This window comes from Phyllobates terribilis, unplaced genomic scaffold (genome assembly GCF_046119375.1).
Source record: "Phyllobates terribilis strain yellow unplaced genomic scaffold, ASM4611937v1 Scaffold_8659__1_contigs__length_27677, whole genome shotgun sequence".
NCBI lineage: Eukaryota > Metazoa > Chordata > Amphibia > Anura > Dendrobatidae > Phyllobates > Phyllobates terribilis.
Genome location: NW_027371399.1, coordinates 1 through 27,678, shown reverse-complemented (window position 1 = coordinate 27,678; position 27,678 = coordinate 1). Strand labels below are relative to the sequence as shown.

Here is a 27,678-nt window from a genome sequence, read left to right as displayed (position 1 = left end):
AAAAGTTTGGTTGATTAGTCTGTGGCATTCTTTTAAACTGTTGCTTATGGCGGTCTCTGTGAGCTTCTCAGTGACATTCAGCCATCCAGGTATCCCGCCTGCAGTAGACGGAATGTGGCAATGGAACGCTGGCTGCGCGTGTCATAATAGGCTCTGAGCCTTTATATACCTGCGCACAGCAGCAGCCACCTTCAGTCTGCTGCTGGACAGCCAGCAGCAGCAGCAGCAGGAGAGGTAATTAATCAGCAACCCTCCTGCTAAGGGTAGACAGCTGCTCGTTCCACCCCCCCCCCCCGCCTTAATTGGTTCTCCTCCCTTCCAACGGTGTTGAGGCGGGTGGGAACAGCCGGGGGTTGAGGGTACTGTGCTAAAAGAGGTGGAGTTATGCAGATCTAAAACGCGTGGATTACAGCAGCAGCAAGCCGAAAAGTGCAGGCATGTGAGGGATCTAGAGGTTGACAGCATGTCTTCTTAACGGGAGTCCAGGTGGCCATCTCCACAAATGGACTTTTCAGAATCCTTGGGTGGCACCGTAGTCGGAAACCAATTCTGGTTATCGCTTCTCGGCCTTTTGGCTAAGATCAAGTGTAGTATCTGTTCTTATCAGTTTAATATCTGATACGTCCCCTATCTGGGGACCATATATTAAATGGATTTTTAGAACAGGGAGATGGAAAAAGAGCTTGCTCTGTCCACTCCACGCATTGACCTGGTATTGCAGTATCTTCAGGACCGGTGCACCCCTTCTTTAATGCAGTTTCTAAAATCAGAAAGAATTGAATTCAATGCTTTTTGTTCATTTTGCTTGTTTGTCGGATTTTGGGATGGACTCTTTGGCTTTGCTTTTCTTCTCCTCATTGGATTTTTCATGTTAAAAGTTGCAGAAGCCACATGACAAGCTCATTTTGGTTCAACTTCAGCAACTGTGCATTGCATTGCCATGTAATGTAATGTAATGCAATGCTATCTATCTAGCTCTCCCTCTATACTTCCTTTTGGATAAACAGACATATTAGGCAAGCATTTTGGAGCTTTCACCTAAATAACTACAGGTGGTGAGATAAGCTGCACAATATAATTGACCTTTCAGTATATTGTTGCATACACACCATCTATTTAGCAAATGCCCTTGTTATCAACAGCAGCCTTTTAAACTCACCTGAGCTAACAGGTATGTGAGCTGGTTACTCTGCTGCGCTTAAAATTTCTTTTTTGGTTTGCTACAATGCCTTTTCTGAAACGTTGTCTCCCTCTGCTGGAACACTGACTTCTTTCATTTAATGCCTGCAGACTATAAAAGAGAAACCAACCCAAAAAGTTTGGTTGATTAGTCTGTGGCATTCTTTTAAACTGTTGCTTATGGCGGTCTCTGTGAGCTTCTCAGTGACATTCAGCCATCCAGGTATCCCGCCTGCAGTAGACGGAATGTGGCAATGGAACGCTGGCTGCGCGTGTCATAATAGGCTCTGAGCCTTTATATACCTGCGCACAGCAGCAGCCACCTTCAGTCTGCTGCTGGACAGCCAGCAGCAGCAGCAGCAGGAGAGGTAATTAATCAGCAACCCTCCTGCTAAGGGTAGACAGCTGCTCGTTCCACCCCCCCCCCGCCTTAATTGGTTCTCCTCCCTTCCAACGGTGTTGAGGCGGGTGGGAACAGCCGGGGGTTGAGGGTACTGTGCTAAAAGAGGTGGAGTTATGCAGATCTAAAACGCGTGGATTGCAGCAGCAGCAAGCCGAAAAGTGCAGGCATGTGAGGGATCTAGAGGTTGACAGCATGTCTTCTTAACGGGAGTCCAGGTGGCCATCTCCACAAATGGACTTTTCAGAATCCTTGGGTGGCACCGTAGTCGGAAACCAATTCTGGTTATCGCTTCTCGGCCTTTTGGCTAAGATCAAGTGTAGTATCTGTTCTTATCAGTTTAATATCTGATACGTCCCCTATCTGGGGACCATATATTAAATGGATTTTTAGAACAGGGAGATGGAAAAAGAGCTTGCTCTGTCCACTCCACGCATTGACCTGGTATTGCAGTATCTCCAGGACCGGTGCACCCCTTCTTTAATGCAGTTTCTAAAATCAGAAAGAATTGAATTCAATGCTTTTTGTTCATTTTGCTTGTTTGTCGGATTTTGGGATGGACTCTTTGGCTTTGCTTTTCTTCTCCTCATTGGATTTTTCATGTTAAAAGTTGCAGAAGCCAGATGACAAGCTCATTTTGGTTCAACTTCAGCAACTGTGCATTGCATTGCCATGTAATGTAATGTAATGCAATGCTATCTATCTAGCTCTCCCTCTATACTTCCTTTTGGATAAACAGACATATTAGGCAAGCATTTTGGAGCTTTCACCTAAATAACTACAGGTGGTGAGATAAGCTGCACAATATAATTGACCTTTCAGTATATTGTTGCACACACACCATCTATATAGCAAATGCCCTTGTTATCAACAGCAGCCTTTTAAACTCACCTGAGCTAACAGGTATGTGAGCTGGTTACTCTGCTGCGCTTAAAATTTCTTTTTTGGTTTGCTACAATGCCTTTTCTGAAACGTTGTCTCCCTCTGCTGGAACACTGACTTCTTTCATTTAATGCCTGCAGACTATAAAAGAGAAACCAACCCAAAAAGTTTGGTTGATTAGTCTGTGGCATTCTTTTAAACTGTTGCTTATGGCGGTCTCTGTGAGCTTCTCAGTGACATTCAGCCATCCAGGTATCCCGCCTGCAGTAGACGGAATGTGGCAATGGAACGCTGGCTGCGCGTGTCATAATAGGCTCTGAGCCTTTATATACCTGCGCACAGCAGCAGCCACCTTCAGTCTGCTGCTGGACAGCCAGCAGCAGCAGCAGCAGGAGAGGTAATTAATCAGCAACCCTCCTGCTAAGGGTAGACAGCTGCTCGTTCCACCCCCCCCCCCCCCGCCTTAATTGGTTCTCCTCCCTTCCAACGGTGTTGAGGCGGGTGGGAACAGCCGGGGGTTGAGGGTACTGTGCTAAAAGAGGTGGAGTTATGCAGATCTAAAACGCGTGGATTGCAGCAGCAGCAAGCCGAAAAGTGCAGGCATGTGAGGGATCTAGAGGTTGACAGCATGTCTTCTTAACGGGAGTCCAGGTGGCCATCTCCACAAATGGACTTTTCAGAATCCTTGGGTGGCACCGTAGTCGGAAACCAATTCTGGTTATCGCTTCTCGGCCTTTTGGCTAAGATCAAGTGTAGTATCTGTTCTTATCAGTTTAATATCTGATACGTCCCCTATCTGGGGACCATATATTAAATGGATTTTTAGAACAGGGAGATGGAAAAAGAGCTTGCTCTGTCCACTCCACGCATTGACCTGGTATTGCAGTATCTCCAGGACCGGTGCACCCCTTCTTTAATGCAGTTTCTAAAATCAGAAAGAATTGAATTCAATGCTTTTTGTTCATTTTGCTTGTTTGTCGGATTTTGGGATGGACTCTTTGGCTTTGCTTTTCTTCTCCTCATTGGATTTTTCATGTTAAAAGTTGCAGAAGCCAGATGACAAGCTCATTTTGGTTCAACTTCAGCAACTGTGCATTGCATTGCCATGTAATGTAATGTAATGCAATGCTATCTATCTAGCTCTCCCTCTATACTTCCTTTTGGATAAACAGACATATTAGGCAAGCATTTTGGAGCTTTCACCTAAATAACTACAGGTGGTGAGATAAGCTGCACAATATAATTGACCTTTCAGTATATTGTTGCACACACACCATCTATTTAGCAAATGCCCTTGTTATCAACAGCAGCCTTTTAAACTCACCTGAGCTAACAGGTATGTGAGCTGGTTACTCTGCTGCGCTTAAAATTTCTTTTTTGGTTTGCTACAATGCCTTTTCTGAAACGTTGTCTCCCTCTGCTGGAACACTGACTTCTTTCATTTAATGCCTGCAGACTATAAAAGAGAAACCAACCCAAAAAGTTTGGTTGATTAGTCTGTGGCATTCTTTTAAACTGTTGCTTATGGCGGTCTCTGTGAGCTTCTCAGTGACATTCAGCCATCCAGGTATCCCGCCTGCAGTAGACGGAATGTGGCAATGGAACGCTGGCTGCGCGTGTCATAATAGGCTCTGAGCCTTTATATACCTGCGCACAGCAGCAGCCACCTTCAGTCTGCTGCTGGACAGCCAGCAGCAGCAGCAGCAGGAGAGGTAATTAATCAGCAACCCTCCTGCTAAGGGTAGACAGCTGCTCGTTCCACCCCCCCCCGCCTTAATTGGTTCTCCTCCCTTCCAACGGTGTTGAGGCGGGTGGGAACAGCCGGGGGTTGAGGGTACTGTGCTAAAAGAGGTGGAGTTATGCAGATCTAAAACGCGTGGATTGCAGCAGCAGCAAGCCGAAAAGTGCAGGCATGTGAGGGATCTAGAGGTTGACAGCATGTCTTCTTAACGGGAGTCCAGGTGGCCATCTCCACAAATGGACTTTTCAGAATCCTTGGGTGGCACCGTAGTCGGAAACCAATTCTGGTTATCGCTTCTCGGCCTTTTGGCTAAGATCAAGTGTAGTATCTGTTCTTATCAGTTTAATATCTGATACGTCCCCTATCTGGGGACCATATATTAAATGGATTTTTAGAACAGGGAGATGGAAAAAGAGCTTGCTCTGTCCACTCCACGCATTGACCTGGTATTGCAGTATCTCCAGGACCGGTGCACCCCTTCTTTAATGCAGTTTCTAAAATCAGAAAGAATTGAATTCAATGCTTTTTGTTCATTTTGCTTGTTTGTCGGATTTTGGGATGGACTCTTTGGCTTTGCTTTTCTTCTCCTCATTGGATTTTTCATGTTAAAAGTTGCAGAAGCCAGATGACAAGCTCATTTTGGTTCAACTTCAGCAACTGTGCATTGCATTGCCATGTAATGTAATGTAATGCAATGCTATCTATCTAGCTCTCCCTCTATACTTCCTTTTGGATAAACAGACATATTAGGCAAGCATTTTGGAGCTTTCACCTAAATAACTACAGGTGGTGAGATAAGCTGCACAATATAATTGACCTTTCAGTATATTGTTGCACACACACCATCTATTTAGCAAATGCCCTTGTTATCAACAGCAGCCTTTTAAACTCACCTGAGCTAACAGGTATGTGAGCTGGTTACTCTGCTGCGCTTAAAATTTCTTTTTTGGTTTGCTACAATGCCTTTTCTGAAACGTTGTCTCCCTCTGCTGGAACACTGACTTCTTTCATTTAATGCCTGCAGACTATAAAAGAGAAACCAACCCAAAAAGTTTGGTTGATTAGTCTGTGGCATTCTTTTAAACTGTTGCTTATGGCGGTCTCTGTGAGCTTCTCAGTGACATTCAGCCATCCAGGTATCCCGCCTGCAGTAGACGGAATGTGGCAATGGAACGCTGGCTGCGCGTGTCATAATAGGCTCTGAGCCTTTATATACCTGCGCACAGCAGCAGCCACCTTCAGTCTGCTGCTGGACAGCCAGCAGCAGCAGCAGCAGGAGAGGTAATTAATCAGCAACCCTCCTGCTAAGGGTAGACAGCTGCTCGTTCCACCCCCCCCCCGCCTTAATTGGTTCTCCTCCCTTCCAACGGTGTTGAGGCGGGTGGGAACAGCCGGGGGTTGAGGGTACTGTGCTAAAAGAGGTGGAGTTATGTAGATCTAAAACGCGTGGATTGCAGCAGCAGCAAGCCGAAAAGTGCAGGCATGTGAGGGATCTAGAGGTTGACAGCATGTCTTCTTAACGGGAGTCCAGGTGGCCATCTCCACAAATGGACTTTTCAGAATCCTTGGGTGGCACCGTAGTCGGAAACCAATTCTGGTTATCGCTTCTCGGCCTTTTGGCTGAGACCAAGTGCTTCACAGCAGGAGGTTTCAGTTGAAGGGCACTCAGGTACCCCTCTCCTTGGCCTGGCAGGATCGTCCACTTCGGTGGGCTTCACCTGCCTGCTGCTATTAGTGAGAGGGATTAGTCCTAGGGTAACGGGCAGCGATCCCCCAGCCTTCAGGTGCTTTATCACAAAGCTCTGAAGGCGCAGATTGCAGGCGGTTGCAATTTGCATTTTGTTGCGCCATACCATGGAGGTTGACCCCAACCTCATGCCTCTATATGCGAGGCTCAAGAACACCATAAGGGTCCGCTTTACGGCTGGTGGTTCCGATATGCGGAATCTGGGATATGTAGTCCAGGACGTGCTTGAGAAACTGCTCCACGTCAGAACCAACTAAATCCTTTCTATCCAGGATTATCCTCGACGTGGAGACTATGATGTAACCTTTACTGGCGAAGGTATTTTCAAAGATGTTTTGTCCAGAGTTAAGTCGGTAGAAAATAGCCCTGGTCTAAAAGGGATTCAGATTATCGAGCACGTCCTGGATGAGGTAAAGATGGTGGTTGTGAAAATCTTCTCACCCTTCATAACGGCACCAGAGGTTATTTCCTTTTTGTCAGTTTATTTTAAAAGTGTGAAATTGATTGGGAAAGTGTTGAATGAGTTTAACATCTGGACCTCAAAATGGAAGTTTTTAGTAAAATGTGAAAGAGACCCAAAATTCCCTGGAGGTGTGAGACTTCCTCCAGCACGATTTAAAATAGGGCAAACTAATGGGGATTTTTTTTTCTCAGGAATGCCACTTTTCTGTAGGTATTGTGGTCTCTATGGGCACTCTAAGGATAGTTGTGGTGCCACTTGTAGAAATTGTGCCAGTACTGAACATGACACAAAGGAGTGCCCAAATGAAAAAAAATGCTCTTTTTGTCGGACACCTGGTCATTTCTATTTTTCTTGCCCTCACAGGTTCAGAGAGGATGAACAAAAACAAAAGGAGAAGTCCAAGACATCCGGGAATGGACGGGCCAATCAGACCACCCCTCAGGAGGAGGAACAGCAACCTGGAGCCTCGGGAGGTGATAAGGGCGCTTCGACTAGTAACAATCCCTCCGAGTCAATGACAGGTAACTCACAGGAGCCCAGGAGCTGGCTGAAAGACCATAAGGAGGCTAAAAGGAAGGCTGAGAAAGATCATAAAGGGGCGGTCGGTAAGGCCAAAAAAGAGCGCCAAAAGGCTGACACCGAGCCCAAAATTCCCACTGGGTCTCACGAGAGCGAGGGCGGTACGTGGCATTTGGTGAGGTCTCATAATAAGAAAAATAATGGTTCCGTGGAGGTGGCTAATAGGGAGGAGATGGATACATCCCCTCACGGGGGTGTAGACTCTGGAATCCCGAGGTCCCGGGGCTCTGCTGCCCCAGGTGGGGCCCCGAACCTGGCTGCCTCCGGGGACTCTGAGGCTCCGCCATGTGCGCAGCCTGCCCTTGTGTTACGACCCTCTGCGGGTCAGCAGGGGAGTGCGGAGCCTCTCGGAGACCCACCTGATGAGGACCTAAATGGTCAGCCTATGGAGACCCAGTGTAACCTTTCTCTCAATATCCTTCCGAGCTACACCCCAGTAGCGTCGGGTCTTAATTTAAGTGAATGTTCCTTCTCCGATGATGAAGACTCTTTGATAACGGTGGATTCAGAAGAGGGCGTTGGTGAAAGTCCAAGTGGTCTGATCCGTCCATCGGATAGGTAAAGTTCAGTTTTTGTTTCTTCCTAACCATTTGTTATGATGGCTGACATTAGTGGTGTTTCCCTCAATGTGAGAGGCATAGGATCCAAGACCAGAAGAGCTACTGTTTTACATTTTTTAACCTGTTTTACAGCTTCTGTTTTCTTTTTACAAGAATGTCATATCCCTCATAAGATTTCTTACAAAAAATATAAGGAAGAGTGGAAACATGGTCCATCGGTCTGGTCTGGATCAAATGCAACTGGATCAGCCGGGGTAGCTATACTTTTTAAGGGAAATGTGTCTATTGATTTTATCCAAGATATTTTACCGGGTCGTATTCTTTTAGTTAAGGCTTTTATTGATGGGACAAGATGGCAGTTTTTAAATTTTTATGGGTCACCTGATAAAAATGAAAGGGCTGATATGCTGGAAATTTTACCTTTATTTATTAACATTTCTGAACCTTTTATCCTGGCAGGTGATTTTAATTGTATTTTAAAAGGCGAAAGCCGACGCTCCGGTTCCGTGAGTAGAAATTATGACAAAACGTCTGGAATGTTAAGCAATATTATAAATGATTGTAAATTAACTGATGTGTATAAAGAATGTAACAAGGATAGCCCTATAGACGCTGGTTTCACCTGGAGCAATTCTACATGTAGCTCCAGGATAGATTTTGTTTTAGGTTCAGAAAAAATACTGCCAGTGAAATGTGAAGTTTTAACTAATATTCTCTCAGATCACAAGGTTTTATCTTTTAGAGTGAGGATTAATGGAAAGAAGAAATGTGGTAAGAAATCTTGGAAATTGAATGTGTCCCTTTTAAAAGATCCACAAATTTTATCGGATTTTATTGAGTTTTATGTAAAGTGTAGAAAAAGGAAAAACCCCAATATTTCTTTTAGCTCCTGGTGGGATAGAATGAAAATAAGCATTAAAGATTTCTTTATTAAGAAAAGCATACAAAAAGCTAAAGAAAAGTTTGAGATCTATAATTTTCTTAATATCAGGTTACAGACATTGTACAAATTCAAAGACAATGGTCTGGATGTAGGTAATGATATATTGAGTCTTAAAGGAAAAATTTCAAAGTGGTTGGAACAAAAAGGAAAAGAACTGATTTTTCGTTCAAAGGTAAAACACGTAGAAGAGGATGAGACTTGTTCCAGGTATTTTTTTAAGAAAAACAAACAGACAAAAACAATAATTGATAACATAGATGGAGATAATAATATCAACGTTATATTGGATAAGGTAAATGTCTATTTTAATGATCTTTTTAATGTAAAAACTGTAGACCATGATTTAATACACACTTTCCTGGGGGAGATCAAGTCCACCCTAGATGCTGATGCCCAAAGTTTTTTATCCCAACCTCTAGTTGAGGAAGAGATTTTAGAAACCATGAAGAGTTTTAAAAATGGTAAAGTGCCGGGCCCTGATGGTATCCCCATAGAGTTTTATATAAGTTTTTATGATATTTTAAAAGATGATTTGTTTAATTTGTTTTCCGAAGTTTTTAATAATAAGGTTTTACTCAACTCATGGAAGAAAGGTGAGGTATCACTACTATACAAAAAAGGTGACAAAACGGATCTTAAAAACTGGAGGCCGATAACTCTTTTAAATAGTGATTACAAAATTATGGCTAAGATCTGTGCAAATCGGTTGAAAAAGGTGATACATAAAGTAATTCATGCAAATCAGGTATGCGGGGTACCTGGGCGTAGTATCTGGGACAATTTAAACCTGGTGAAAGATTGTATTGAAGATGTAAAAACCAGAAAGACAAAGATGTCAATCCTAGCGGTGGATTTTGAGAAAGCTTTTGACCGCGTGTCTCATTTTTATCTTTTTAAAGTTTTAGAAAAAATGGGCATTCCGGGTGGGTTTTTATTGTCTATTAAAGCTTTTTATAATGATTGTACGAGTAAGATTTTAGTTAATGGTTTTAAAACAAAAGAGGTAGTTTTAAAATCAGGGGTGAAGCAGGGTTGCCCTTTGTCCCCCCTGCTTTTTATATGTGCTATAGAACCCCTTTTATGTACAATACGCCAGGATAAGCAAATATGTGGAGTACCCTTACCCGGAGGGAACGGTCTACAAGTTAAAGTTGTAAGCTATATGGATGATGTAGCCGTGTTTGGATGTGATGTACCTTCAATACAAAAAACGATAAGCCAAATTCAGTCTTTTTGTACAGTTTCCGGTTTTAAAATTAATCTTACTAAATGTAATATTTTAAATGTCGGGGGGATGAGTTTACATGATGTACCAATTGCAGTTACAGATTCCATCACTATTTTAGGTGTTTCTTTTAATGAATCTAATAATGGTTTTAATAGCTGGGATGCGGCAGCACAGAAAATTAATCAGAAAATCTGCATGTGGAATATGAGAAAGCTGTCAATGGAAGGTAAAGTTCTGATTGTAAAAATGGTGATATTACCTATCCTGTTATATCTTAGTTTGGTGTTCCCCCCTCCTACAAATTTGTTGAAACGAATTACAAAAGTATGTTTTACCTTTTTTTGGGGCTCAAAAATGGAGAAACTCAAAAGAGAAATTGTGACAAAGCCAAAGGTTAAAGGTGGGAAAGATTTCCCTGTTTTAGATAAGTTTCTTTTAATACAGTTTTTCTGTTTCTGTTTTAAAACCCTTTTTAAAGATAATTACCTTTCCTATTTTATGCGTTTTAACACTGGTTTTCTCATGAGAAGGTTTGGTTGGTTTGAAACGGTTTTATCCTTTCCTTATGCTTTTAACCTACCTGCACATTATGAGATTTTAAAGAAAATTATTCTTGATTTTAAATTGAATAAGAAACAGACAGGGGATCTATGTAACAGCAAGACACTACTCAAACAAATTAGTACTGATGTGACGTTGTGTGATATTGAACGTTATGATGATGACAAAACTGTACACATATGGAAAATGATTAACGCCCCTTATCTTTTTAATGTACAGAAAGACATGTCTTGGAGCTGCGCACACCACTGTCTTCCTTGCCGGGCATTCCAGTACAGAAGAGGTTTTGTGAGGTCTGCCATCTGCCCAAGAGAAGGTTGTCAAGAAGAAGAGACAGTGAAGCATCTTTATGGACTTGTGCTTTTGCTAAAGAGTTCTGGAGAAGATTAATCCCCCTGCTGGAGAAAATGGTGGACCTCAAGGACTTTAATTTTGCATCAGTGTTATATGGTCTTCTGGAATGCCCAACAATGGACCAAAAAATAATGGCGTGGAAGATAGTGAATTGTGCCAAGATAGCGCTCTGGAATGCTAGAAATATTGCTGTTTTTAAACATGAAATGTTACCAGTAGATGATGTTTTAGCCTTTTGTAAAAGTGAAATGTACATATACTATTTATTGGACAGGAAAAAGAATGTAACATTGGCAGGCAAATGGCTTTTTAACCTATGGAATATTTGAAGTCTTGTAAAATTTGCTGTGATGGAATATTTATTTTTCTTTGAAGTCCCGAAAGTGTAATGTGGATGTAATGGTTTTATTTCTGTAATTTGCTAAATTTTAAATAAACGGTTTTTATCCCCATGTGGGGGATAGCCAAATTAAAAAAAAAAAAAAATCTGTTCTTATCAGTTTAATATCTGATACGTCCCCTATCTGGGGACCATATATTAAATGGATTTTTAGAACAGGGAGATGGAAAAAGAGCTTGCTCTGTCCACTCCACGCATTGACCTGGTATTGCAGTATCTCCAGGACCGGTGCACCCCTTCTTTAATGCAGTTTCTAAAATCAGAAAGAATTGAATTCAATGCTTTTTGTTCATTTTGCTTGTTTGTCGGATTTTGGGATGGACTCTTTGGCTTTGCTTTTCTTCTCCTCATTGGATTTTTCATGTTAAAAGTTGCAGAAGCCAGATGACAAGCTCATTTTGGTTCAACTTCAGCAACTGTGCATTGCATTGCCATGTAATGTAATGTAATGCAATGCTATCTATCTAGCTCTCCCTCTATACTTCCTTTTGGATAAACAGACATATTAGGCAAGCATTTTGGAGCTTTCACCTAAATAACTACAGGTGGTGAGATAAGCTGCACAATATAATTGACCTTTCAGTATATTGTTGCACACACACCATCTATTTAGCAAATGCCCTTGTTATCAACAGCAGCCTTTTAAACTCACCTGAGCTAACAGGTATGTGAGCTGGTTACTCTGCTGCGCTTAAAATTTCTTTTTTGGTTTGCTACAATGCCTTTTCTGAAACGTTGTCTCCCTCTGCTGGAACACTGACTTCTTTCATTTAATGCCTGCAGAATATAAAAGAGAAACCAACCCAAAAAGTTTGGTTGATTAGTCTGTGGCATTCTGTTAAACTGTTGCTTATGGCGGTCTCTGTGAGCTTCTCAGTGACATTCAGCCATCCAGGTATCCCGCCTGCAGTAGACGGAATGTGGCAATGGAACGCTGGCTGCGCGTGTCATAATAGGCTCTGAGCCTTTATATACCTGCGCACAGCAGCAGCCACCTTCAGTCTGCTGCTGGACAGCCAGCAGCAGCAGCAGCAGGAGAGGTAATTAATCAGCAACCCTCCTGCTAAGGGTAGACAGCTGCTCGTTCCACCCCCCCCCCGCCTTAATTGGTTCTCCTCCCTTCCAACGGTGTTGAGGCGGGTGGGAACAGCCGGGGGTTGAGGGTACTGTGCTAAAAGAGGTGGAGTTATGCAGATCTAAAACGCGTGGATTGCAGCAGCAGCAAGCCGAAAAGTGCAGGCATGTGAGGGATCTAGAGGTTGACAGCATGTCTTCTTAACGGGAGTCCAGGTGGCCATCTCCACAAATGGACTTTTCAGAATCCTTGGGTGGCACCGTAGTCGGAAACCATTTCTGGTTATCGCTTCTCGGCCTTTTGGCTAAGATCAAGTGTAGTATCTGTTCTTATCAGTTTAATATCTGATACGTCCCCTATCTGGGGACCATATATTAAATGGATTTTTAGAACAGGGAGATGGAAAAAGAGCTTGCTCTGTCCACTCCACGCATTGACCTGGTATTGCAGTATCTCCAGGACCGGTGCACCCCTTCTTTAATGCAGTTTCTAAAATCAGAAAGAATTGAATTCAATGCTTTTTGTTCATTTTGCTTGTTTGTCGGATTTTGGGATGGACTCTTTGGCTTTGCTTTTCTTCTCCTCATTGGATTTTTCATGTTAAAAGTTGCAGAAGCCAGATGACAAGCTCATTTTGGTTCAACTTCAGCAACCGTGCATTGCATTGCCATGTAATGTAATGTAATGCAATGCTATCTATCTAGCTCTCCCTCTATACTTCCTTTTGGATAAACAGACATATTAGGCAAGCATTTTGGAGCTTTCACCTAAATAACTACAGGTGGTGAGATAAGCTGCACAATATAATTGACCTTTCAGTATATTGTTGCACACACACCATCTATTTAGCAAATGCCCTTGTTATCAACAGCAGCCTTTTAAACTCACCTGAGCTAACAGGTATGTGAGCTGGTTACTCTGCTGGGCTTAAAATTTCTTTTTTGGTTTGCTACAATGCCTTTTCTGAAACGTTGTCTCCCTCTGCTGGAACACTGAATTCTTTCATTTAATGCCTGCAGACTATAAAAGAGAAACCAACCCAAAAAGTTTGGTTGATTAGTCTGTGGCATTCTTTTAAACTGTTGCTTATGGCGGTCTCTGTGAGCTTCTCAGTGACATTCAGCCATCCAGGTATCCCGCCTGCAGTAGACGGAATGTGGCAATGGAACGCTGGCTGCGCGTGTCATAATAGGCTCTGAGCCTTTATATACCTGCGCACAGCAGCAGCCACCTTCAGTCTGCTGCTGGACAGCCAGCAGCAGCAGCAGCAGGAGAGGTAATTAATCAGCAACCCTCCTGCTAAGGGTAGACAGCTGCTCGTTCCACCCCCCCCCCCCCCCCGCCTTAATTGGTTCTCCTCCCTTCCAACGGTGTTGAGGCGGGTGGGAACAGCCGGGGGTTGAGGGTACTGTGCTAAAAGAGGTGGAGTTATGCAGATCTAAAACGCGTGGATTGCAGCAGCAGCAAGCCGAAAAGTGCAGGCATGTGAGGGATCTAGAGGTTGACAGCATGTCTTCTTAACGGGAGTCCAGGTGGCCATCTCCACAAATGGACTTTTCAGAATCCTTGGGTGGCACCGTAGTCGGAAAGCAATTCTGGTTATCGCTTCTCGGCCTTTTGGCTAAGATCAAGTGTAGTATCTGTTCTTATCAGTTTAATATCTGATACGTCCCCTATCTGGGGACCATATATTAAATGGATTTTTAGAACAGGGAGATGGAAAAAGAGCTTGCTCTGTCCACTCCACGCATTGACCTGGTATTGCAGTATCTCCAGGACCGGTGCACCCCTTCTTTAATGCAGTTTCTAAAATCAGAAAGAATTGAATTCAATGCTTTTTGTTCATTTTGCTTGTTTGTCGGATTTTGGGATGGACTCTTTGGCTTTGCTTTTCTTCTCCTCATTGGATTTTTCATGTTAAAAGTTGCAGAAGCCAGATGACAAGCTCATTTTGGTTCAACTTCAGCAACTGTGCATTGCATTGCCATGTAATGTAATGTAATGCAATGCTATCTATCTAGCTCTCCCTCTATACTTCCTTTTGGATAAACAGACATATTAGGCAAGCATTTTGGAGCTTTCACCTAAATAACTACAGGTGGTGAGATAAGCTGCACAATATAATTGACCTTTCAGTATATTGTTGCACACACACCATCTATTTAGCAAATGCCCTTGTTATCAACAGCAGCCTTTTAAACTCACCTGAGCTAACAGGTATGTGAGCTGGTTACTCTGCTGCGCTTAAAATTTCTTTTTTGGTTTGCTACAATGCCTTTTCTGAAACGTTGTCTCCCTCTGCTGGAACACTGACTTCTTTCATTTAATGCCTGCAGACTATAAAAGAGAAACCAACCCAAAAAGTTTGGTTGATTAGTCTGTGGCATTCTTTTAAACTGTTGCTTATGGCGGTCTCTGTGAGCTTCTCAGTGACATTCAGCCATCCAGGTATCCCGCCTGCAGTAGACGGAATGTGGCAATGGAACGCTAGCTGCGCGTGTCATAATAGGCTCTGAGCCTTTATATACCTGCGCACAGCAGCAGCCACCTTCAGTCTGCTGCTGGACAGCCAGCAGCAGCAGCAGCAGGAGAGGTAATTAATCAGCAACCCTCCTGCTAAGGGTAGACAGCTGCTCGTTCCACCCCCCCCCCCGCCTTAATTGGTTCTCCTCCCTTCCAACGGTGTTGAGGCGGGTGGGAACAGCCGGGGGTTGAGGGTACTGTGCTAAAAGAGGTGGAGTTATGCAGATCTAAAACGCGTGGATTGCAGCAGCAGCAAGCCGAAAAGTGCAGGCATGTGAGAGATCTAGAGGTTGACAGCATGTCTTCTTAACGGGAGTCCAGGTGGCCATCTCCACAAATAGACTTTTCAGAATCCATGGGTGGCACCGTAGTCGGAAACCAATTCTGGTTATCGCTTCTCGGCCTTTTGGCTAAGATCAAGTGTAGTATCTGTTCTTATCAGTTTAATATCTGATACGTCCCCTATCTGGGGACCATATATTAAATGGATTTTTAGAACAGGGAGATGGAAAAAGAGCTTGCTCTGTCCACTCCACGCATTGACCTGGTATTGCAGTATCTCCAGGACCGGTGCACCCCTTCTTTAATGCAGTTTCTAAAATCAGAAAGAATTGAATTCAATGCTTTTTGTTCATTTTGCTTGTTTGTCGGATTTTGGGATGGACTCTTTGGCTTTGCTTTTCTTCTCCTCATTGGATTTTTCATGTTAAAAGTTGCAGAAGCCAGATGACAAGCTCATTTTGGTTCAACTTCAGCAACTGTGCATTGCATTGCCATGTAATGTAATGTAATGCAATGCTATCTATCTAGCTCTCCCTCTATACTTCCTTTTGGATAAACAGACATATTAGGCAAGCATTTTGGAGCTTTCACCTAAATAACTACAGGTGGTGAGATAAGCTGCACAATATAATTGACCTTTCAGTATATTGTTGCACACACACCATCTATTTAGCAAATGCCCTTGTTATCAACAGCAGCCTTTTAAACTCACCTGAGCTAACAGGTATGTGAGCTGGTTACTCTGCTGCGCTTAAAATTTCTTTTTTGGTTTGCTACAATGCCTTTTCTGAAACGTTGTCTCCCTCTGCTGGAACACTGACTTCTTTCATTTAATGCCTGCAGACTATAAAAGAGAAACCAACCCAAAAAGTTTGGTTGATTAGTCTGTGGCATTCTTTTAAACTGTTGCTTATGGCGGTCTCTGTGAGCTTCTCAGTGACATTCAGCCATCCAGGTATCCCGCCTGCAGTAGACGGAATGTGGCAATGGAACGCTGGCTGCGCGTGTCATAATAGGCTCTGAGCCTTTATATACCTGCGCACAGCAGCAGCCACCTTCAGTCTGCTGCTGGACAGCCAGCAGCAGCAGCAGCAGGAGAGGTAATTAATCAGCAACCCTCCTGCTAAGGGTAGACAGCTGCTCGTTCCACCCCCCCCCCGCCTTAATTGGTTCTCCTCCCTTCCAACGGTGTTGAGGCGGGTGGGAACAGCCGGGGGTTGAGGGTACTGTGCTAAAAGAGGTGGAGTTATGCAGATCTAAAATGCGTGGATTGCAGCAGCAGCAAGCCGAAAAGTGCAGGCATGTGAGGGATCTAGAGGTTGACAGCATGTCTTCTTAACGGGAGTCCAGGTGGCCATCTCCACAAATGGACTTTTCAGAATCCTTGGGTGGCACCGTAGTCGGAAACCAATTCTGGTTATCGCTTCTCGGCCTTTTGGCTAAGATCAAGTGTAGTATCTGTTCTTATCAGTTTAATATCTGATACGTCCCCTATCTGAGGACCATATATTAAATGGATTTTTAGAACAGGGAGATGGAAAAAGAGCTTGCTCTGTCCACTCCACGCATTGACCTGGTATTGCAGTATCTCCAGGACCGGTGCACCCCTTCTTTAATGCAGTTTCTAAAATCAGAAAGAATTGAATTCAATGCTTTTTGTTCATTTTGCTTGTTTGTCGGATTTTGGGATGGACTCTTTGGCTTTGCTTTTCTTCTCCTCATTGGATTTTTCATGTTAAAGTTGCAGAAGCCAGATGACAAGCTCATTTTGGTTCAACTTCAGCAACTGTGCATTGCATTGCCATGTAATGTAATGTAATGCAATGCTATCTATCTAGCTCTCCCTCTATACTTCCTTTTGGATAAACAGACATATTAGGCAAGCATTTTGGAGCTTTCACCTAAATAACTACAGGTGGTGAGATAAGCTGCACAATATAATTGACCTTTCAGTATATTGTTGCACACACACCATCTATTTAGCAAATGCCCTTGTTATCAACAGCAGCCTTTTAAACTCACCTGAGCTAACAGGTATGTGAGCTGGTTACTCTGCTGCGCTTAAAATTTCTTTTTTGGTTTGCTACAATGCCTTTTCTGAAACATTGTCTCCCTCTGCTGGAACACTGACTTCTTTCATTTAATGCCTGCAGACTATAAAAGAGAAACCAACCCAAAAAGTTTGGTTGATTAGTCTGTGGCATTCTTTTAAACTGTTGCTTATGGCGGTCTCTGTGAGCTTCTCAGTGACATTCAGCCATCCAGGTATCCCGCCTGCAGTAGACGGAATGTGGCAATGGAACGTTGGCTGCGCGTGTCATAATAGGCTCTGAGCCTTTATATACCTGCGCACAGCAGCAGCCACCTTCAGTCTGCTGCTGGACAGCCAGCAGCAGCAGCAGCAGGAGAGGTAATTAATCAGCAACCCTCCTGCTAAGGGTAGACAGCTGCTCGTTCCACCCCCCCCCCCCGCCTTAATTGGTTCTCCTCCCTTCCAACGGTGTTGAGGCGGGTGGGAACAGCCGGGGGTTGAGGGTACTGTGCTAAAAGAGGTGGAGTTATGCAGATCTAAAACGCGTGGATTGCAGCAGCAGCAAGCCGAAAAGTGCAGGCATGTGAGGGATCTAGAGGTTGACAGCATGTCTTCTTAACGGGAGTCCAGGTGGCCATCTCCACAAATGGACTTTTCAGAATCCTTGGGTGGCACCGTAGTCGGAAACCAATTCTGGTTATCGCTTCTCGGCCTTTTGGCTAAGATCAAGTGTAGTATCTGTTCTTATCAGTTTAATATCTGATACGTCCCCTATCTGGGGACAATATATTAAATGGATTTTTAGAACAGGGAGATGGAAAAAGAGCTTGCTCTGTCCACTCCACGCATTGACCTGGTATTGCAGTATCTCCAGGACCGGTGCACCCCTTCTTTAATGCAGTTTCTAAAATCAGAAAGAATTGAATTCAATGCTTTTTGTTCATTTTGCTTGTTTGTCGGATTTTGGGATGGACTCTTTGGCTTTGCTTTTCTTCTCCTCATTGGATTTTTCATGTTAAAGTTGCAGAAGCCAGATGACAAGCTCATTTTGGTTCAACTTCAGCAACTGTGCATTGCATTGCCATGTAATGTAATGTAATGCAATGCTATCTATCTAGCTCTCCCTCTATACTTCCTTTTGGATAAACAGACATATTAGGCAAGCATTTTGGAGCTTTCACCTAAATAACTACAGGTGGTGAGATAAGCTGCACAATATAATTGACCTTTCAGTATATTGTTGCACACACACCATCTATTTAGCAAATGCCCTTGTTATCAACAGCAGCCTTTTAAACTCACCTGAGCTAACAGGTATGTGAGCTGGTTACTCTGCTGCGCTTAAAATTTCTTTTTTGGTTTGCTACAATGCCTTTTCTGAAACGTTGTCTCCCTCTGCTGGAACACTGACTTCTTTCATTTAATGCCTGCAGACTATAAAAGAGAAACCAACCCAAAAAGTTTGGTTGATTAGTCTGTGGCATTCTTTTAAACTGTTGCTTATGGCGGTCTCTGTGAGCTTCTCAGTGACATTCAGCCATCCAGGTATCCCGCCTGCAGTAGACGGGATGTGGCAATGGAACGTTGGCTGCGCGTGTCATAATAGGCTCTGAGCCTTTATATACCTGCGCACAGCAGCAGCCACCTTCAGTCTGCTGCTGGACAGCCAGCAGCAGCAGCAGCAGGAGAGGTAATTAATCAGCAACCCTCCTGCTAAGGGTAGACAGCTGCTCGTTCCACCCCCCCCCCCGCCTTAATTGGTTCTCCTCCCTTCCAACGGTGTTGAGGCGGGTGGGAACAGCCGTGGGTTGAGGGTACTGTGCTAAAAGAGGTGGAGTTATGCAGATCTAAAACGCGTGGATTGCAGCAGCAGCAAGCCGAAAAGTGCAGGCATGTGAGGGATCTAGAGGTTGACAGCATGTCTTCTTAACGGGAGTCCAGGTGGCCATCTCCACAAATGGACTTTTCAGAATCCTTGGGTGGCACCGTAGTCGGAAACCAATTCTGGTTATCGCTTCTCGGCCTTTTGGCTAAGATCAAGTGTAGTATCTGTTCTTATCAGTTTAATATCTGATACGTCCCCTATCTGGGGACAATATATTAAATGGATTTTTAGAACAGGGAGATGGAAAAAGAGCTTGCTCTGTCCACTCCACGCATTGACCTGGTATTGCAGTATCTCCAGGACCGGTGCACCCCTTCTTTAATGCAGTTTCTAAAATCAGAAAGAATTGAATTCAATGCTTTTTGTTCATTTTGCTTGTTTGTCGGATTTTGGGATGGACTCTTTGGCTTTGCTTTTCTTCTCCTCATTGGATTTTTCATGTTAAAAGTTGCAGAAGCCAGATGACAAGCTCATTTTGGTTCAACTTCAGCAACTGTGCATTGCATTGCCATGTAATGTAATGTAATGCAATGCTATCTATCTAGCTCTCCCTCTATACTTCCTTTTGGATAAACAGACATATTAGGCAAGCATTTTGGAGCTTTCACCTAAATAACTACAGGTGGTGAGATAAGCTGCACAATATAATTGACCTTTCAGTATATTGTTGCACACACACCATCTATTTAGCAAATGCCCTTGTTATCAACAGCAGCCTTTTAAACTCACCTGAGCTAACAGGTATGTGAGCTGGTTACTCTGCTGCGCTTAAAATTTCTTTTTTGGTTTGCTACAATGCCTTTTCTGAAACGTTGTCTCCCTCTGCTGGAACACTGACTTCTTTCATTTAATGCCTGCAGAATATAAAAGAGAAACCAACCCAAAAAGTTTGGTTGATTAGTCTGTGGCATTCTTTTAAACTGTTGCTTATGGCGGTCTCTGTGAGCTTCTCAGTGACATTCAGCCATCCAGGTATCCCGCCTGCAGTAGACGGAATGTGGCAATGGAACGCTGGCTGCGCGTGTCATAATAGGCTCTGAGCCTTTATATACCTGCGCACAGCAGCAGCCACCTTCAGTCTGCTGCTGGACAGCCAGCAGCAGCAGCAGCAGGAGAGGTAATTAATCAGCAACCCTCCTGCTAAGGGTAGACAGCTGCTCGTTCCACCCCCCCCCGCCTTAATTGGCTCTCCTCCCTTCCAACGGTGTTGAGGCGGGTGGGAACAGCCGGGGGTTGGGGGTACTGTGCTAAAAGAGGTGGAGTTATGCAGATCTAAAACGCGTGGATTGCAGCAGCAGCAAGCCGAAAAGTGCAGGCATGTGAGGGATCTAGAGGTTGACAGCATGTCTTCTTAACGGGAGTCCAGGTGGCCATCTCCACAAATGGACTTTTCAGAATCCTTGGGTGGCACCGTAGTCGGAAACCAATTCTGGTTATCGCTTCTCGGCCTTTTGGCTAAGATCAAGTGTAGTATCTGTTCTTATCAGTTTAATATCTGATACGTCCCCTATCTGGGGACCATATATTAAATGGATTTTTAGAACAGGGAGATGGAAAAAGAGCTTGCTCTGTCCACTCCACGCATTGACCTGGTATTGCAGTATCTCCAGGACCGGTGCACCCCTTCTTTAATGCAGTTTCTAAAATCAGAAAGAATTGAATTCAATGCTTTTTGTTCATTTTGCTTGTTTGTCGGATTTTGGGATGGACTCTTTGGCTTTGCTTTTCTTCTCCTCATTGGATTTTTCATGTTAAAAGTTGCAGAAGCCAGATGACAAGCTCATTTTGGTTCAACTTCAGCAACTGTGCATTGCATTGCCATGTAATGTAATGTAATGCAATGCTATCTATCTAGCTCTCCCTCTATACTTCCTTTTGGATAAACAGACATATTAGGCAAGCATTTTGGAGCTTTCACCTAAATAACTACAGGTGGTGAGATAAGCTGCACAATATAATTGACCTTTCAGTATATTGTTGCACACACACCATCTATTTAGCAAATGCCCTTGTTATCAACAGCAGCCTTTTAAACTCACCTGAGCTAACAGGTATGTGAGCTGGTTACTCTGCTGCGCTTAAAATTTCTTTTTTGGTTTGCTACAATGCCTTTTCTGAAACGTTGTCTCCCTCTGCTGGAACACTGACTTCTTTCATTTAATGCCTGCAGACTATAAAAGAGAAACCAACCCAAAAAGTTTGGTTGATTAGTCTGTGGCATTCTTTTAAACTGTTGCTTATGGCGGTCTCTGTGAGCTTCTCAGTGACATTCAGCCATCCAGGTATCCCGCCTGCAGTAGACGGAATGTGGCAATGGAACGCTGGCTGCGCGTGTCATAATAGGCTCTGAGCCTTTATATACCTGCGCACAGCAGCAGCCACCTTCAGTCTGCTGCTGGACAGCCAGCAGCAGCAGCAGCAGGAGAGGTAATTAATCAGCAACCCTCCTGCTAAGGGTAGACAGCTGCTCGTTCCACCCCCCCCCGCCTTAATTGGCTCTCCTCCCTTCCAACGGTGTTGAGGCGGGTGGGAACAGCCGGGGGTTGGGGGTACTGTGCTAAAAGAGGTGGAGTTATGCAGATCTAAAACGCGTGGATTGCAGCAGCAGCAAGCCGAAAAGTGCAGGCATGTGAGGGATCTAGAGGTTGACAGCATGTCTTCTTAACGGGAGTCCAGGTGGCCATCTCCACAAATGGACTTTTCAGAATCCTTGGGTGGCACCGTAGTCGGAAACCAATTCTGGTTATCGCTTCTCGGCCTTTTGGCTAAGATCAAGTGTAGTATCTGTTCTTATCAGTTTAATATCTGATACGTCCCCTATCTGGGGACCATATATTAAATGGATTTTTAGAACAGGGAGATGGAAAAAGAGCTTGCTCTGTCCACTCCACGCATTGACCTGGTATTGCAGTATCTCCAGGACCGGTGCACCCCTTCTTTAATGCAGTTTCTAAAATCAGAAAGAATTGAATTCAATGCTTTTTGTTCATTTTGCTTGTTTGTCGGATTTTGGGATGGACTCTTTGGCTTTGCTTTTCTTCTCCTCATTGGATTTTTCATGTTAAAAGTTGCAGAAGCCAGATGACAAGCTCATTTTGGTTCAACTTCAGCAACTGTGCATTGCATTGCCATGTAATGTAATGTAATGCAATGCTATCTATCTAGCTCTCCCTCTATACTTCCTTTTGGATAAACAGACATATTAGGCAAGCATTTTGGAGCTTTCACCTAAATAACTACAGGTGGTGAGATAAGCTGCACAATATAATTGACCTTTCAGTATATTGTTGCACACACACCATCTATTTAGCAAATGCCCTTGTTATCAACAGCAGCCTTTTAAACTCACCTGAGCTAACAGGTATGTGAGCTGGTTACTCTGCTGCGCTTAAAATTTCTTTTTTGGTTTGCTACAATGCCTTTTCTGAAACGTTGTCTCCCTCTGCTGGAACACTGACTTCTTTCATTTAATGCCTGCAGACTATAAAAGAGAAACCAACCCAAAAAGTTTGGTTGATTAGTCTGTGGCATTCTTTTAAACTGTTGCTTATGGCGGTCTCTGTGAGCTTCTCAGTGACATTCAGCCATCCAGGTATCCCGCCTGCAGTAGACGGAATGTGGCAATGGAACGCTGGCTGCGCGTGTCATAATAGGCTCTGAGCCTTTATATACCTGCGCACAGCAGCAGCCACCTTCAGTCTGCTGCTGGACAGCCAGCAGCAGCAGCAGCAGGAGAGGTAATTAATCAGCAACCCTCCTGCTAAGGGTAGACAGCTGCTCGTTCCACCCCCCCCCCCCGCCTTAATTGGTTCTCCTCCCTTCCAACGGTGTTGAGGCGGGTGGGAACAGCCGGGGGTTGAGGGTACTGTGCTAAAAGAGGTGGAGTTATGCAGATCTAAAACGCGTGATTGCAGCAGCAGCAAGCCGAAAAGTGCAGGCATGTGAGGGATCTAGAGGTGACAGCATGTCTTCTTAACGGGAGTCCAGGTGGCCATCTCCACAAATGGACTTTTCAGAATCCTTGGGTGGCACCGTAGTCGGAAACCAATTCTGGTTATCGCTTCTCGGCCTTTTGGCTAAGATCAAGTGTAGTATCTGTTCTTATCAGTTTAATATCTGATACGTCCCCTATCTGGGGACCATATATTAAATGGATTTTTAGAACAGGGAGATGGAAAAAGAGCTTGCTCTGTCCACTCCACGCATTGACCTGGTATTGCAGTATCTCCAGGACCGGTGCACCCCTTCTTTAATGCAGTTTCTAAAATCAGAAAGAATTGAATTCAATGCTTTTTGTTCATTTTGCTTGTTTGTCGGATTTTGGGATGGACTCTTTGGCTTTGCTTTTCTTCTCCTCATTGGATTTTTCATGTTAAAAGTTGCAGAAGCCAGATGACAAGCTCATTTTGGTTCAACTTCAGCAACTGTGCATTGCATTGCCATGTAATGTAATGTAATGCAATGCTATCTATCTAGCTCTCCCTCTCTACTTCCTTTTGGATAAACAGACATATTAGGCAAGCATTTTGGAGCTTTCACCTAAATAACTACAGGTGGTGAGATAAGCTGCACAATATAATTGACCTTTCAGTATATGTTGCACACACACCATCTATTTAGCAAATGCCCTTGTTATCAACAGCAGCCTTTTAAACTCACCTGAGCTAACAGGTATGTGAGCTGGTTACTCTGCTGCGCTTAAAATTTCTTTTTGGTTTGCTACAATGCCTTTTCTGAAACGTTGTCTCCCTCTGCTGGAACACATGACTTCTTTCATTTAATGCCTGCAGACTAAAAAAGAGAAACCAACCCAAATAGTTTGGTTGATTAGTCTGTGGCATTCTTTTAAACTGTTGCTTATGGCGGTCTCTGTGAGCTTCTCAGTGACATTCAGCCATCCAGGTATCCCGCCTGCAGTAGACGGAATGTGGCAATGGAACGCTGGCTGCGCGTGTCATAATAGGCTCTGAGCCTTTATATACCTGCGCACAGCAGCAGCCACCTTCAGTCTGCTGCTGGACAGCCAGCAGCAGCAGCAGCAGGAGAGGTAATTAATCAGCAAACCCTCCTGCTAAGGGTAGACAGCTGCTCGTTCCACCCCCCCCCCCGCCTTAATTGGTTCTCCTCCCTTCCAACGGTGTTGAGGCGGGTGGGAACAGCCGGGGGTTGAGGGTACTGTGCTAAAAGAGGTGGAGTTATGCAGATCTAAAACGCGTGGATTGCAGCAGCAGCAAGCCGAAAAGTGCAGGCATGTGAGGGATCTAGAGGTTGACAGCATGTCTTCTTAACCGGGAGTCCAGGTGGCCATCTCCACAAATGGACTTTTCAGAATCCTTGGGTGGCACCGTAGTCGGAAACCAATTCTGGTTATCGCTTCTCGGCCTTTTGGCTAAGATCAAGTGTAGTATCTGTTCTTATTAGTTTAATATCTGATACGTCCCCTATCTGGGGACCATATATTAAATGGATTTTTAGAACAGGGAGATGGAAAAAAGAGCTTGCTCTGTCCACTCCACGCATTGACCTGGTATTGCAGTATCTCCAGGACCGGTGCACCCCTTCTTTAATGCAGTTTCTAAAATCAGAAAGAATTGAATTCAATGCTTTTTGTTCATTTTGCTTGTTTGTCGGATTTTGGGATGGACTCTTTGGCTTTGCTTTTCTTCTCCTCATTGGATTTTTCATGTTAAAAGTTGCAGAAGCAGATGACAAGCTCATTTTGGTTTCAACTTCAGCAACTGTGCATTGCATTGCCATGTAATGTAATGTAATGCAATGCTATCTATCTAGCTCTCCCTCTATACTTCCTTTTGGATAAACAGACATATTAGGCAAGCATTTTGGAGCTTTCACCTAAATAACTACAGGTGGTGAGATAAGCTGCACAATATAATTGACCTTTCAGTATATTGTTGCACACACACCATCTATTTAGCAAATGCCCTTGTTATCAACAGCAGCCTTTTAAACTCACCTGAGCTAACAGGTATGTGAGCTGGTTACTCTGCTGCGCTTAAAAATTCTTTTTTGGTTTGCTACAATGCCTTTTCTGAAACGTTGTCTCCCTCTGCTGGAACACTGACTTCTTTCATTTAATGCCTGCAGACTATAAAAGAGAAACCAACCCAAAAAGTTTGGTTGATTAGTCTGTGGCATTCTTTTAAACTGTTTGCTTATGGCGGTCTCTGTGAGCTTCTCAGTGACATTCAGCCCATCCAGGTATCCCGTCTGCAGTAGACGGAATGTGGCAATGGAACGCTGGCTGCGCGTGTCAATAATAGGCTCTGAGCCTTTATATACCTGCGCACAGCAGCAGCCACCTTCAGTCTGCTGCTGGACAGCCAGCAGCAGCAGCAGCAGGAGAGGTAATTAATCAGCAACCCTCCTGCTAAGGGTAGACAGCTGCTCGTTCCACCCCCCCCCCCGCCTTAATTGGTTCTCCTCCCTTCCAACGGTGTTGAGGCGGGTGGGAACAGCCGGGGGTTGAGGGTACTGTGCTAAAAGAGGTGGAGTTATGCAGATCTAAAACGCGTGGATTGCAGCAGCAGCAAGCCGAAAAGTGCAGGCATGTGAGGGATCTAGAGGTTGACAGCATGTCTTCTTAACGGGAGTCCAGGTGGCCATCTCCACAAATGGACTTTTCAGAATCCTTGGGTGGCACCGTAGTCGGAAACCAATTCTGGTTATCGCTTCTCGGCCTTTTGGCTAAGATCAAGTGTAGTATCTGTTCTTATTAGTTTAATATCTGATACGTCCCCTATCTGGGGACCATATATTAAATGGATTTTTAGAACAGGGAGATGGAAAAAGAGCTTGCTCTGTCCACTCCACGCATTGACCTGGTATTGCAGTATCTCCAGGACCGGTGCACCCCTTCTTTAATGCAGTTTCTAAAATCAGAAAGAATTGAATTCAATGCTTTTTGTTCATTTTGCTTGTTTGTCGGATTTTGGGATGGACTCTTTGGCTTTGCTTTTCTTCTCCTCATTGGATTTTTCATGTTAAAAGTTGCAGAAGCCAGATGACAAGCTCATTTTGGTTCAACTTCAGCAACTGTGCATTGCATTGCCATGTAATGTAATGTAATGCAATGCTATCTATCTAGCTCTCCCTCTATACTTCCTTTTGGATAAACAGACATATTAGGCAAGCATTTTGGAGCTTTCACCTAAATAACTACAGGTGGTGAGATAAGCTGCACAATATAATTGACCTTTCAGTATATTGTTGCACACACACCATCTATTTAGCAAATGCCCTTGTTATCAACAGCAGCCTTTTAAACTCACCTGAGCTAACAGGTATGTGAGCTGGTTACTCTGCTGCGCTTAAAATTTCTTTTTTGGTTTGCTACAATGCCTTTTCTGAAACGTTGTCTCCCTCTGCTGGAACACTGACTTCTTTCATTTAATGCCTGCAGACTATAAAAGAGAAACCAACCCAAAAAGTTTGGTTGATTAGTCTGTGGCATTCTTTTAAACTGTTGCTTATGGCGGTCTCTGTGAGCTTCTCAGTGACATTCAGCCATCCAGGTATCCCGCCTGCAGTAGACGGAATGTGGCAATGGAACGCTGGCTGCGCGTGTCATAATAGGCTCTGAGCCTTTATATACCTGCGCACAGAAGCAGCCACCTTCAGTCTGCTGCTGGACAGCCAGCAGCAGCAGCAGCAGGAGAGGTAATTAATCAGCAACCTTCCTGCTAAGGGTAGACAGCTGCTCGTTCCACCCCCCCACCGCCTTAATTGGTTCTCCTCCCTTCCACGGTGTTGAGGCGGGTGGAACAGCCGGGGGTTGAGGGTACTGTGCTAAAAGAGGTGGAGTTATGCAGATCTAAAACGCGTGGATTGCAGCAGCAGCAAGCCGAAAAGTGCAGGCATGTGAGGGATCTAGAGGTTGACAGCATGTCTTCTTAACGGGAGTCCAGGTGGCCATCTCCACAAATGGACTTTTCAGAATCCTTGGGTGGCACCGTAGTCGGAAACCAATTCTGGTTATCGCTTCTCGGCCTTTTGGCTAAGATCAAGTGTAGTATCTGTTCTTATCAGTTTAATATCTGATACGTCCCCTATCTGGGGACCATATATAAATGGATTTTTAGAACAGGGAGATGGAAAAAGAGCTTGCTCTGTCCACTCCACGCATTGACCTGGTATTGCAGTATCTCCAGGACCGGTGCACCCCTTCTTTAATGCAGTTTCTAAAATCAGAAAGAATTGAATTCAATGCTATTTGTTCATTTTGCTTGTTTGTCGGATTTTGGGATGGACTCTTTGGCTTTGCTTTTCTTCTCCTCATTGGATTTTTCATGTTAAAAGTTGCAGAAGCCAGATGACAAGCTCATTTTGGTTCAACTTCAGCAACTGTGCATTGCATTGCCATGTAATGTAATGTAATGCAATGCTATCTATCTAGCTCTCCCTCTATACTTCCTTTTGGATAAACAGACATATTAGGCAAGCATTTTGGAGCTTTCACCTAAATAACTACAGGTGGTGAGATAAGCTGCACAATATAATTGACCTTTCAGTATATTGTTGCACACACACCATCTATTTAGCAAATGCCCTTGTTATCAACAGCAGCCTTTTAAACTCACCTGAGCTAACAGGTATGTGAGCTGGTTACTCTGCTGCGCTTAAAATTTCTTTTTTGGTTTGCTACAATGCCTTTTCTGAAACGTTGTCTCCCTCTGCTGGAACACTGACTTCTTTCATTTAATGCCTGCAGACTATAAAAGAGAAACCAACCCAAAAGTTTGGTTGATTAGTCTGTGGCATTCTTTTAAACTGTTGCTTATGGCGGTCTCTGTGAGCTTCTCAGTGACATTCAGCCATCCAGGTATC

At 44.0% G+C, this 27,678-nt stretch overlaps 16 non-coding genes and 1 pseudogene across 16 annotated transcripts; all 17 read left to right on the top strand.

Annotated features, from left to right (window-relative positions):
* The first annotated feature begins 555 nt into the window (after window positions 1-555).
* Window positions 556-746, top strand: LOC141252339 (U2 spliceosomal RNA). The gene has a single exon (XR_012313768.1). It is a non-coding gene; the product is annotated as a U2 spliceosomal RNA (small nuclear RNA).
* Window positions 747-1,866: 1,120 nt separating this feature from the next.
* Window positions 1,867-2,057, top strand: LOC141252338 (U2 spliceosomal RNA). Its single transcript, XR_012313767.1, has one exon. It is a non-coding gene; the product is annotated as a U2 spliceosomal RNA (small nuclear RNA).
* Window positions 2,058-3,181: 1,124 nt separating this feature from the next.
* On the top strand, window positions 3,182-3,372 carry LOC141252336 (U2 spliceosomal RNA). The gene has a single exon (XR_012313766.1). It is a non-coding gene; the product is annotated as a U2 spliceosomal RNA (small nuclear RNA).
* Window positions 3,373-4,491: 1,119 nt separating this feature from the next.
* On the top strand, window positions 4,492-4,682 carry LOC141252335 (U2 spliceosomal RNA). Its single transcript, XR_012313765.1, has one exon. It is a non-coding gene; the product is annotated as a U2 spliceosomal RNA (small nuclear RNA).
* A 6,391-nt stretch (window positions 4,683-11,073) lies between these two features.
* Window positions 11,074-11,276, top strand: LOC141252345 (U2 spliceosomal RNA; annotated as a pseudogene).
* A 1,120-nt stretch (window positions 11,277-12,396) lies between these two features.
* Window positions 12,397-12,587, top strand: LOC141252334 (U2 spliceosomal RNA). Its single transcript, XR_012313764.1, has one exon. It is a non-coding gene; the product is annotated as a U2 spliceosomal RNA (small nuclear RNA).
* Window positions 12,588-13,713: 1,126 nt separating this feature from the next.
* LOC141252333 (U2 spliceosomal RNA) lies at window positions 13,714-13,904 on the top strand. The gene has a single exon (XR_012313763.1). It is a non-coding gene; the product is annotated as a U2 spliceosomal RNA (small nuclear RNA).
* Window positions 13,905-15,025: 1,121 nt separating this feature from the next.
* Window positions 15,026-15,216, top strand: LOC141252332 (U2 spliceosomal RNA). The gene has a single exon (XR_012313762.1). It is a non-coding gene; the product is annotated as a U2 spliceosomal RNA (small nuclear RNA).
* Window positions 15,217-16,336: 1,120 nt separating this feature from the next.
* LOC141252342 (U2 spliceosomal RNA) lies at window positions 16,337-16,527 on the top strand. Its single transcript, XR_012313771.1, has one exon. It is a non-coding gene; the product is annotated as a U2 spliceosomal RNA (small nuclear RNA).
* Window positions 16,528-17,648: 1,121 nt separating this feature from the next.
* LOC141252343 (U2 spliceosomal RNA) lies at window positions 17,649-17,839 on the top strand. Its single transcript, XR_012313772.1, has one exon. It is a non-coding gene; the product is annotated as a U2 spliceosomal RNA (small nuclear RNA).
* A 1,120-nt stretch (window positions 17,840-18,959) lies between these two features.
* LOC141252331 (U2 spliceosomal RNA) lies at window positions 18,960-19,150 on the top strand. The gene has a single exon (XR_012313761.1). It is a non-coding gene; the product is annotated as a U2 spliceosomal RNA (small nuclear RNA).
* Window positions 19,151-20,269: 1,119 nt separating this feature from the next.
* LOC141252348 (U2 spliceosomal RNA) lies at window positions 20,270-20,460 on the top strand. Its single transcript, XR_012313776.1, has one exon. It is a non-coding gene; the product is annotated as a U2 spliceosomal RNA (small nuclear RNA).
* A 1,119-nt stretch (window positions 20,461-21,579) lies between these two features.
* LOC141252347 (U2 spliceosomal RNA) lies at window positions 21,580-21,770 on the top strand. Its single transcript, XR_012313775.1, has one exon. It is a non-coding gene; the product is annotated as a U2 spliceosomal RNA (small nuclear RNA).
* Window positions 21,771-22,890: 1,120 nt separating this feature from the next.
* LOC141252346 (U2 spliceosomal RNA) lies at window positions 22,891-23,081 on the top strand. Its single transcript, XR_012313774.1, has one exon. It is a non-coding gene; the product is annotated as a U2 spliceosomal RNA (small nuclear RNA).
* Window positions 23,082-24,203: 1,122 nt separating this feature from the next.
* Window positions 24,204-24,395, top strand: LOC141252341 (U2 spliceosomal RNA). Its single transcript, XR_012313770.1, has one exon. It is a non-coding gene; the product is annotated as a U2 spliceosomal RNA (small nuclear RNA).
* A 1,124-nt stretch (window positions 24,396-25,519) lies between these two features.
* On the top strand, window positions 25,520-25,710 carry LOC141252340 (U2 spliceosomal RNA). The gene has a single exon (XR_012313769.1). It is a non-coding gene; the product is annotated as a U2 spliceosomal RNA (small nuclear RNA).
* A 1,118-nt stretch (window positions 25,711-26,828) lies between these two features.
* LOC141252344 (U2 spliceosomal RNA) lies at window positions 26,829-27,018 on the top strand. The gene has a single exon (XR_012313773.1). It is a non-coding gene; the product is annotated as a U2 spliceosomal RNA (small nuclear RNA).
* The last annotated feature ends 660 nt before the right edge of the window (window positions 27,019-27,678 follow it).